Source organism: Callospermophilus lateralis, unplaced genomic scaffold (assembly GCF_048772815.1).
Source record: "Callospermophilus lateralis isolate mCalLat2 unplaced genomic scaffold, mCalLat2.hap1 Scaffold_205, whole genome shotgun sequence".
Classification (NCBI taxonomy): domain Eukaryota; kingdom Metazoa; phylum Chordata; class Mammalia; order Rodentia; family Sciuridae; genus Callospermophilus; species Callospermophilus lateralis.
Window position 1 is genome coordinate 248060 of NW_027513036.1, and position 12287 is coordinate 260346.

General features: G+C 37.0%; 1 pseudogene; it reads right to left on the reverse strand.

Annotated features, from left to right (window-relative positions):
- Window positions 1-4004: 4004 nt before the first annotated feature.
- Window positions 4005-5611, reverse strand: LOC143640375 (KH domain-containing, RNA-binding, signal transduction-associated protein 1 pseudogene; annotated as a pseudogene).
- Between the last annotated feature and the right edge of the window lie 6676 nt (window positions 5612-12287).

A 12287-nucleotide genomic window follows, 5' to 3' on the forward strand; every position in this document is an offset into this window, starting at 1 on the left:
TTTCAAATTTAAAATTTCATGTTTCTGAGATTCCAACATGAGCTGAATTGTACCCAAGGATGGGGTTATCTGATGGTCAAAAACAAGAAAAAAGAAAAAAAAACTTGACAATTTGATTACAATTAACTCATTTAGGAAAATAAATAGAATATTTGGGATAACACTTAGGTTTTTGGCAGTAAGTAAATCTTCCATCATGATTTTTAAATAGAGGGAAGATTTAATCTGAGAGGGTGGCTAGAAAGCAGAAAGCAGTTTTCATTTGTCACAGACATGGCGACCCCCATGTCCATGAAGGACCCCTGAGGGATTTCAAATTAGACAACAAATAAAACAACCTATATCCAGACGACACTGAATGTCAAACTGATGAGAGGTTTTCTGGGTCCATTCTTAATTTTTTTCTCTCCTTTAGAAATGTATGTTATGAATTATGTTCATTGCAATAGAGCCAAGTATTCACCGGGCTGCAGCTAGATCTTTGTTTAGCAAGCATAAGCTCCTTGCCAGCTGCAAGCTGCAGCTGTCTGTCAGCATTTGTGAGGACAAACCACCCCATTATCCCTGATCACTTAGCCATAGACTACACACTGCCTCTTCAGATCTTCTCAGAAAATCCTTTGCATTTTCAAATTATGGGGGAGGGCATCAGTGCTTCTCACACACATTTTGAGGCAAATAGCTTAAAGCTTATGTCAAAATGATGCTTCTAATAAGAGGGTTCTTTCCCAAGAAAACTATTTTCTGAAAGACTAACTGACTTTGGCCTGACATTTCCTGATCTCTGATGTCCTGAAAAAAGGCAAGGGAGGCTACAACTCTGACAAGCAGCCCTTCCTCAGGACATAATGAGCCAGGCAGAGGGTGCCAAGAGAACGGGCCAAAAGCCAGGTGCCTGTCTCAGAGCTAGAGAAGGTGGGGTTGAGAAGGCCACAACCATAGGGTGAAGCCTGTGGAAGGGCGCAGACCAGGGTGCTGAACACCACCATTCTCCTGGGCCATGGCATGGAACAGGAGATGAGACTCAAAGGAATTCTACCTCAAGGAAATTCTCATCCACAATGTTTAAGTAAACTTGGGCCTTTTTTTTAAGAAGGGGCTTTGAAAGATTATATATTTTGCTGAATTAGAATTTGCTATCTTTCTTTTCTTTCTTTAGTTTCCAAGAATGTTCAGACTGGGCTAAAAACGGGCAACACCATACCAGATAGAATTAAAGTGTTTGTAGAGTTAGTCACAAGTTTATCCTCCGTACAGCACAGAGGGGTCAGGTGAGTTATAAGGATCATTTTTTTTTTTAGTGTAATGACAATTTTAGAAATATGAAGAAATTTATACACAGTAAACTGTGAGTTTCTAAAAGGGTAAAAACTAGGACTGAAGGTTCTTTGGGCTTTGGGAAACTCTTGTCACATTGTAGAAGCATGAAGGATGATCAGTCAGTACCTGTGGAAGGAATGTTTATGGTTTTGGTTTAATGACACTATTTTTAAGGAAACAAAATAAATCTGGAATGTTTCCCATTTACCCCTCACAGTAAAAACTGCTTTTTGTTATGTAAGAGTATTTTTTCAGGAAGGAATGTACCCTCTTGGGAAGAAAAGCACAATGTGAATTCATATTTATATAAAAAATTCTGTACAATATGTAGCATATGCCCAAAGTTGGCCCAAGTCTCTCAGTGGGGAAATATTTCTAAGATCTGGGAGAAGATGCATACCTTTATCCCTTTGTGTGTGTGTGTGTGTGTGTGTGTGTGTGTGTGTGTGTGTGTGTGTGTTTAGGGTTATGTATGTTTATGGACAGGAGAGCACTGACCCAATCATAGATACTTTCTTTCCCACAACTTAAACCTATACTCAATACTTAAAATAGTTTCTTTGAGGACTAGAATCCATGACAGTCACGAGGTCATTAAATAATAGCAAAGCTCTGTTAGTCCATGATCTTTACCTATTCACAAGGATTGCAAAATAAAAACAAAGATTCTGCAAGGAATCAATATTTTCAAAAGGCATAGTAACTGGCAGGACAAGAGCATTTGGGTTGCTAAGTGCCTTCACTTCTTTCCATGTCGCTGTTTGTTGCTGTGTTCATTGTGAAACCCTTTTGCTGGATGTGTTACATATGATGAGCTGGGGTGTTATAATAAACAGAGAGGAAGGCAGCAATAATGTATTTCAGTTAGGAAGAAGCACTTGAAAGAAATTGGTTTTGCTATACACATGATGTGAGCCAATCAATAGTGGTTTAGTCTGACAAGCACTGTCAATATCCATTGTCACAGTTCAGAAAGTCTTTAATGGATAGTTCTTCAAAAACCAATGATTTTAACACATGTTCAAAGTCTTGAAATGCACTCTACCTGGCAGAAATTAATCACAGGTAATTCTTGGGGCTGTATACAATATTTTTAAAAGTTGAAATATAAATAGCAGTCAATTAAAATATACATATATATGTATATACACATACACACACACACATATATATATACACATATATGTATAGATGCATTTAAACAGCAGCAATGTGTATCATACATATAAATATTCACACACATAACAGTTAATGGTATAGTCTAATAATACCAGATACATAATAAACGTTTAGTGTATGTTGGAAAAGTAAGAGGTACTGGGATGAAGGGTGAAGAGGTACTTTTTGCAATACCTGTTCTGTTTACCTAATGATTATTGCTAAGTGATAATGATATAGGTCAACAGTGGTAACCTTAAAATAAATAATAATTATTAGCATACTTATTATGCACTAGATCTTATGATAGGAGTTTAACTTACCTAGGAATCCTTGATACAGGAAATATTATCCCCATTTAACAGATTACAATATGGAGGCACAATTTTTTTTCATAGTTTGAACAAGATACCATGTTAAATGGTAAGAATTGAAATTCAAAATTCAAAGCCTGCAGTATTCAAAAAAGGAGTAAGAATGAGTGTGAGAGAAAGAATTTCTTAAAAATAGAATTAAAAAATGGAACTGGCACCAGCAATATGAAAATAGCCATATCAATGGTTCTTTCCTACTTTCCACATAAGTGCTGATAAGGGACTCTTTTTTTTATTAAAAAAGGACTAAACTTTATTGACAAACTGCTGCAGACATTTTGACATAAGTTTAAGCTACCTATTTAGGCAGACTTACACATGTAGCATTTAATCTTCCGAGAACAAAATGGGAGGACAGTACAAATCCAATTAGGACTTTAACTTATGTACAAAGTGGATTTTGATTCCTTTTTCATTCAGCTGCAGTGTCCCTTATTATATCATGCTAGTGTTGAGACATACTTAACTATCTTGGGAACAGTTCAATATTAACAACCATCAACTTACTGAACAACTTCAGCTTTTGGCCCCAATGTCCAAGTGAGCATTATGTGGAGTGCAGAATCTCAAATGGACAAAATACTTTTTGTCTTCCTGAATACTGAAACTTTAATTATTAGTACTCTTACTGAAAGATTGTGGCTAAAAAACACTACATCAAATTAAATTTAGATGGCCAGCCCCTCTGCCCCAATCAACCTCTTCAAAACTTACTCCCCCCTAAGTATCTCTCAACACTGTATGCCTGGGGCTAGATTTCAAAACCCACATAATGAAAAAGTCAGTTTTACAAACCTAATTTTGTTGTTGTTGTTTTAAGTCGATTAACGTTAATAATTGCATCAACTATTTAATTCATGAGGATCTTTCATATTAAAATTTAACTTAAGATTCAATCGCCATGTGTTTTTAATGGAAACATTTTTAGAGACGTCTAAGCTCACTTTTGCAAAACAGCCCTGAATTTTGAAATGTAGCCTAGTTTGGGATTCTGCAACTGCAACTTTACGGGATGCCTCAAATCAAAACTAAGAGAAAGTTAACAAGCCTTACTTCAGAACCTTTAAGCAAGCAATGTCACTTTTGAAACTAACAGGTTTGTGTGTTTTTTTTTTTTTTACTCAACTTCTTTTTTTATTATAAAAGGTACACTTCTGTTTATATTTAAACAACAAAGAAAAAAGCATCTACACACTTAAAAAATTAATTCGATATTCCTAAATCTATTTTAACTCATTTTAAAATACTACATACAGAAGCCAGAATGCAGAGTTAAGAATGGAGGAAGGTGGGGAGAAGAAGGGGACCACGAAGAAAAACACTTAGACAATTACTTGTCTGTTGTGGGTAAAGCAACAGGAATCCTGGGAGATACAAGAAATCAGTAACAACTTTGCTCATAACTGATATTTTTCCCCTCCTGTTTGATTTTAATAACGTCCATATGGGTGCTCTCTGTATGCTCCCTTCACTGGCCTAGCTGGAGGGGCCTTCAGTGATGGCCTGGTCCCATTCCAGTCATCTTGGGCATAAGCTTCATAAGAATCTTGAACCTCCCCATGTCCATAGTCATAATATTCTGAGTCCCCTTGGCTCTGGCTGTAATAGCCTTCGTAGCCTTCATAACTCTGTTCTGCATATGTATCATCATATCCATATTCTTCATATGTTTCTGGTGCAGGGGGTGGAGGCAAAGGTATTCTCTGGATTCCTGCTGTCCGTGCTCTTGGTGCTGGAGCACCCCTCACAGTAGGTGGAGGTGGCACCCCTCGGGTCACAGTGGCACCTCTGGTGATGGCACCTCTCACTGGGGTGCCATGCACCAAAGCTCCCCGAGGGGGTCCAACACCACGGCCCCTGGGAACAGGTGGAGGGGGAGGTGCAGCTCCCCGGCCTCTCTGGCACCCCAAGTCCACGAGAGGGCTCAGGTACTCCATTCAAGTAGGACAGCTCTAGAAATTGCTCCTGGCAGATATCATCCATCATATCTGGTACTAAAAACTTCTCACTTCTTCCATGGCATGGGCCATGAGAGCATAAGCCTCACATGGGGGTCCAAAGACTTCAATGAAGACATGCAGATCCATATTTAAGTGGGCACACTTTGGGTCTCCGCCTTTGCGAAGCTCTTCTTCCTTGGCTTTGTCTCTCATTGAACCCTTTCCCAATACAGAGATCTTTGCACCAGTTTCTTCCTGCAGTCTTTTGATTGTATTCCCTTGTGGTCCAAAAATCTTCCTCACAAAATTGAACTTTGGGTACTGCTTGACAGGTATCAGCACCCGTTCTTTCAGCTTCATGTTCTTATGAGAAAATAAGTCCAAATAATTCTTCTCATCGTCCTTTTTTGAATCCCCTTTCTGAATCTTCTCAATTTCTGCCGTCAGAAGCTGCATGGCATGAGTGAAGGACGGGTGGAGCGAGTCATTTTCAGCCATGAGTTCGGGCAGGTACTTGTTCTCTGGCTCCATCTTGACCGAGGCCGTGGCTGATGGGGGTAGCAGTGGGGTCGGCGCCGGCCCGCCCACTGTCCCGTTGGGACCTGTGGCCGAGGCAGGCAGCAGCGGTGGTGGCTGCGTGGCTGGCGAGGCCCGGGTGCCCCCTCGGGGCCTCCCTCCGCCTCCCCGGGACCAGTGAGGCAGCGGAGGCTGCCGAGAAGGCATCTGACGCACAGAGGGGTGGGCACCTGAGGGGTCCATAGAGCCGCTGCCACCCGAGGACCGGGTCATGCGCGCGGCAGGATCCTCCCGGGGCTGCATCGGGGAGGATGTGCGAGCGAGAGAGCGAGCAAGGAAGCGACGCGGCAGAGACCCGAGCGGAGGTTGGCAGGGGTGGGAGAGCAGGGGCGACAGCGCCCGAAGCCGACCGGAGCGACCCAACAAGAGAGCACCGGAAAATTGATAAGGGACTCTTGTACTCAGTCCCTATGAAGCAATCAGGAATAAAATAAGTTACTGAGTTCTGAGGTTCAGAATAGAGAACAACGAAATTTCCAGGTCTCACTGAGAGAAGTTTAGAGATGTGCCTTATACTGTTGTGGGCTAAGTACATGTCTGTCTATAGAAAAGATACTGTGACTGCAATAAATATATTATATTATATTATATTATGTATAATATATACACATATAACATATGTAAATAGCATATTATATAGTTTAGAGTGTAAGAAAGTTTTGTATATTATATGTAATATTATATAAGTAATCTAAATATGTATTGATATGTAATAATATATTATAATAATATATGAAAGACATTTATTTATATGTATTAATATAAATTGTTTATAATTCCATTAACTACTCAACCACTTCCTCTTTCTCTTAACAATTGATTATTTGCTTTAAGTCATTTCTCTAGTTATCTGTACCACTCTTTATATATATTTCTATGTGGCTCAACTCTTGTGTGGGAAAAATTAAGGATACCTTATAACATACTCTTTTGTAAAGATACATTGTAGCCCTCTCAGGGCCTGGAATTTGCAGATTTAAAGAAAAATACTTCAAAGTTGTCATATGTTACTCTATGCTGATAATCCATTTTTTTTGTTTTGTTTTGTTTTGGGTAAGATTACTGGTGATTGAACCCAGGCCTTGAGCGTGCTAGGCAAGTACTTCATGACTGGGTTGCATCCCTCACCCTGAAATTGCATTTTTAGACACATTTTTCCAGATGTATAAGCAAGTATAAACACAAACTCTGTGTGTGTGTGTGTGTGTGTGTGTGTGTGTGTGTGTGGAGAGAGAGAGAGAGAGAGAGAGAGAGAGAGAGAGAGAGAGAGAAAACATATGAGGCACACTGGTTCACATCTATAATCCCAGCAGCTTGGAAAGCTGAGACAGGAGGATAATGAGTTCAAAGCCAGACTCAGCAATGATGAGGTACTAAGCAACTCAGTGAGATCCTGTCTCCTGTCTCTAAATAAAACACAAAATAGGGCTGGGGAGATGTGGCTCAGTGTTTGAGTGTCCCTGAGTTTAATCCCCAGTACCAAATATAAAATAAATAGATAGATAGATGATAGATAGATAGATAGATAAAAATTAGAGAGAGGGGATTTTAAACATGACCTAATTGAAATACTGCTCAACCCTGCAATACACAATGCTTCAAAAATGAATTTTATTTCATTTTCCAAGTTTGATTATTGATTTTATAATAATACAGGTGCTATTTTCCTAGAATCTTGCAATCCTGATACTTCTAATTTGCAATTTTCATTCCCACAACTCTATTTTGGGAGTCTTTTTCCTCTGCTTATAGACTGATGTTGACATTCTCTATGTTTCTTTCCATTGTATTTCACTATGGACTGTTTTCTGTCACTAGAAGAGTACCATTCCTATATTTAATATGTGGTCTTTCTTCATGCAAAAGGTGTGTCTACTTCATAATGCACTTCATCTGGATTGATGCTCTGTGTTATTTTTTTAAGTAATTTACTTATCAAAATAGGCTACTGTCTTAATTCAGTAACCACTTACTTTATTAGCAAATTTATCAACATTTTGAGTAGCTCTTAAGTGACAAAGTTATACTAACATTATATCAAGTCATAAGAAATCAAGATAATAGATCTAATTCATAGAAGAATGTCTTAATGATCTGAATCTTTACATTTTACATTGTTACTGATTCTGTTTGTGGAAAAAATGACACTATATGTGTTTTGGTTTGGATGTGAGGTGTCCCCCAAAAGCTCATGTGTGAGACAATGCAGGAAGTTTCAGAGGAGAAAAGATTGTGTTGCAAGAGTCTTAAACCAATCAGTGAATTAATCCCTGCTAAAGTGGTAGGGTGTGGCTATAGGATATATATTCTGTATCTCGAGAGTAGAGTCTCTCTCTACTTCCTGGTCACCATGATGAGAGCTGCTTTCCTCATACCACATACTATGCCATGATGTTCAGCTTCACCTCAAGCCCCATGGTTTAGAACTGGCCTTCTATGGACTAAGACCTCTGAAACCATGAGCCCTCAAATAAACTTTTCCTCCTCTATAATTGTGCTGGTCGCATTTAGGTATATTTCTTCTTCTTTCCTTTTGTTTTTCTGAAAATACAGTATATCTATAACCTGCAATGAAAACATCTTTTTAAACCTTGAATCATAAAACAATACCAGATATATTTACAATGAAATGAAGGGTACATATTTTGATGATATGTTCAATATTGACAGTACAGCATGGAACTCATCATCATTGTTGTCATCAAAAGTATGCATTATGCAACTCAAAGCTAGGCTAAATGCTGTAATAATTTGAACATAATGATCTGGTTTGCGGTATAGAAACACATTATCAACATAGACACACTTAAGGTATATTATGAACAAAATAAAAATATTATGCCTTTACATGAAAAAAACAGTGAAGAATTTGCAACATAAAACAGGTGAATTAATTAAATGTTGGAAGATATGGATATGAATATTACTGGAAAAAGCAACCATGGAATTTCCATACCCCTAAATGATGGTTTGTCAGTTTTTTATTAACCCTAAAAATATAAAAATATGGTTAGATTGAGATTTGACGATTTAAACTAAATAATTTAACTAAACATTTTCATTGTATGAATTCTCATTTCTCCACAAATTGATAAATAGCATAAATATGGACCATTGAATATATAACATATGCATACCCTTCTGTTATGAATCTAATCATCTATTTTGTATTTCTACAATGTCTAAGTGGGAATTAAGTGGTTAAACAAAGCCCTGCAGTTAAAATGCCCTGCATTCTGTCTATTATTTCCAGATTTAATAATATTTGTGTTTCAAGTAACTTAAACTTTTAATAACTTAGTGTCATAAGCTGCAAGTTGGGGGTTGGAATTATGACTTCTGGTTACATCAAGCTTATGAAATTAAGAGATATTAAATGATCAACAGTACATTAGGCCCAAGCCTATCCTTTTTGTCCCCTTTAACAGAGGGAGTTCATGCAGTTTTTTGGGCTCTGAAACTGCATGCTAGAGAAAGCAAAGCAGTATTTATTACTGTCCCATGAATTAGCCCAGGAGTGTGTATTTCCTTGAAAAAGTCAGGCAAGAGGGTAAAGAGAAATTTAATAAACTTTATTTTTCTTTGCAGTCCATTTTGAATAAGGTGTTCTTATTTAAGTAATTTAGAATGTGGTACAACAGGGTAATTCCAAATACAAGAGGGTTGCCTTGGAAAATATGGGTAGAGACAACTCAGTACTTTGTTATGTAATCCTTGTGAGAAGTGTTTTGGAATCTCTGGGGATAAAGAGACTGACATAACCTTATTTTGTCATTTCTTTCTGGATCTCCTGTTCTGGACACCGCAGTGTGGTAAGATGATTGCACTAAGCAACTGCTGCTGGTTCCCCCCCTCCCCCCAGTGTCCTCTTAGAACTGGATTAAAGTGCTGGGGGCTCTGAGCTGCTAATAAAACTCTCTCTATATACCTGATGTTGATCCCTATGTGCATCTTCATCCGGAATGTGAGAGCAAGTAGCATAGGAGGCTGTTTGGGATATCATTTCTGAAGGGTAATGACTCTGCTTTTCTTTAGCAGAATTTCTGAAACATTAGCTCTCCCAGAATTTCCAAATTGGAAAAAAAAGAATAATAACAACATGTAATTGTAACATGGGAATACTGCAAGAACAGCAGTTTGGCAGGAAAAGGGAATATTTCAAAATAAGGTCCCCAGCAAGAAAAGTTCTGGCTGATGTACAATTGTGGATCATGTTATCCAAACTGTTGGATTCTGGAAGATTTGGGGGTTTTCTTTCGTGGTTCCCATACCCTTAATAGAATAGTAGTATATGTACCTCATCCAAACAACTGTGTTGCTTCCCTTTCCTTTCTTAACATAGGACAATAAGTATTCAAAGGCACCATTACAATATGCATTCTGACCTCCAGATGTGGTTTTAACACCCTAGTAGCTGTGTCAGGTATGAAGCTTGTGTTGGGCTGATGCCTATTCTCATATGTAATGCTATTAAATGAAGATCATCTTAGAAAGCCCACTATCCTACCATCTTAGGAAGCCCAAGATCCTAACCCTTCTTAGTGAGAACAGCTTTAGCACCAATTAAATCTTTCAACTGGTTAAGAATGATGCTTAAAGTTAATGCTTTTGGCCTATGTGTGTTGAGACGAAAATTGCATATTGTTATTAAAGATTCTTAGTCTTTTAAAAAATATTCTATTTGGGCTTAAAAGAAAAGATCATCCATGGATTGAAAAAAAAGAAAAGAAAATCATAAAGGAAATGTAAGTAAATTCTAGCAAACTTGAAAAGCTAGTACAATTCAGGTTAACTCTTCCTGGAGGTGAAAATAAGTACAATTAAGGGTGATTCCTCTAGTCTCCTATGTAAATCAGATTAAATGCTTTGGAATTTAAATGCATATCTCTTACAGCTCTTTTTGTTTTCAAATAAAAAGTTTAAATGACAATGGAAAGAACTACTCATTGGCTTAACATAAATCTTTAAACTGCAGGAAGTTTCACCCTCAAAAAGTAGTTGAATCTCTGAGGAAAAAGAAAAGGCTGAATTCTATTTTTTATAAATGATGGATTATTGTACCACACTGTGTATTTTCCAGTAAAGTGTCCTTTTATTTGCACTGTGTGATTACAAGTTTCTAAAAGTATGTGTGGGGTCACTTGGGTGCTGTGGGAAAATGGAAGGAACACTGTTCTGTTAAAATCAGTAGTGAAATCAGAAGCAAACTATGTCCTGATTATCATAGGCATGTGTTTAAATTTTGCTTTCCTTAATTGGTTATGTTGTATTTACTTAAAATGAACAATTTGGCAAGTTTTTCTTCCTTGACAACAGAAAAGCGTAAACTGTTTTATAAGTTTGGCTGTTAAAATCAGATTTGTAAACCACAATATTCGAAGATTTTTCTGAAGTTTTCAGGGACCCAGTGATGGACCTTGCTTTTTAACCATGCATTTCTTACATTTATATTTTGAATTTATAGAACTTTAAAATTATTTAATTAAAAACTGTTCCTTATATATATAGCCATATATTGAATTTACCTTCTGCATAACTCTTCTTAGAACAAATGAGCAGAATGAATGATGGCAAAGTCCTGGCAACTTGACTTGTCATCTGAGGATGATTATTTATGACAGCAGGAAATGGAAGTTGATGCTCTAGTCTGTCTCCAGGAAAGTCATCATTTCAGGAAACTTTGAAGAATTTGACGATACTAAAAAGCTGTACAATCATATCCAAGACTGCTAGTTTCTTAGGACATGTGAAAAGGAAACAAGTTAAAGTGTTTAAAAACATATTTGCATTTCTTTTGAAAAGCCAGTGCACCTTACAGACATTTCTTATGTGTGGAGCCAGATGGTGGTATTGAAAACAATATAATATACATATATATCTCTCTAATTAAGAATACTATCACAGAATACCTTGGGGGTTCCAAAAAGATATAACTCACCACATAATTATTTTTATAATCTAGTATTTAGACTGTGTCTATGTGTGTGTGTTTTAATTTGCAGAGTACTTCCTCATCAGATTATTAGTTTAGCTCCAAAATGACCCAGAATTTCTTGGCAGTCTGTCATGGGAAATGACAAGGTCTTGAGGTTAGACCAAAAATAGAAAATTCTGGTAACCTGTAAAAACTTAGACTGATTGTTCCATACAATTCAAAGATGGACTTGTGACCAGAAATACCCTGAGACACCTTTTATTGCAGGATGTTGTTTTCTTCATCACTAGAACCCAGACCTGAGGGACTTTAACTACAGTTATCTGTTATAGCAGATTATACACCACTGGTAATCATTGTAATGACTAGACCTACAATGAAAGTTGATAGGGTATCATGTAGGAATAGTATATTAATATTCTCAGAGTAGTTCTTCTAATCATACAATTTTGAAATAGTTAATTCCTGAATAATCATGATCCTGTAAAAGCAATTTTTGCTTTATTGGGTAGTTTTTTGTTTGTTTGTTTATTTGTTTGACTTTTTTTTTGTACTCACAATTGAACCTAGGAGGCTTTACTACTGAGCAAAATCCTCTTTTATTTTTATTTTGAGACAGGGTCTCTTTAAGTTGCTTAGGGTCTCACTAATTTGCTGAGTTGCTTGCTTGGGTTCTAAAGGCACTTTTTCTCTGAGGTCAATTCATCTCTAAGATTCCTTAGTTCCTTATATTTCTATTATATGATTTATTGTAATTACATAGACCAGGTGCATTTTTATCCATAACAGTTAAACTCAGTACTGCTATGTACATAGTAGGTCAACTTGTATTCATTTCTATCATCTAGCAACACTGCCTATTAATATAATGTGAGCCATATATGTAAAATAAAATCTTCTGGTAGCTTATTTTAAAGAGTTAAAGAAACATTTTAATTCTATATTTCTTGTAGCTGAGATATCCAAAATATTACAATTTAAACA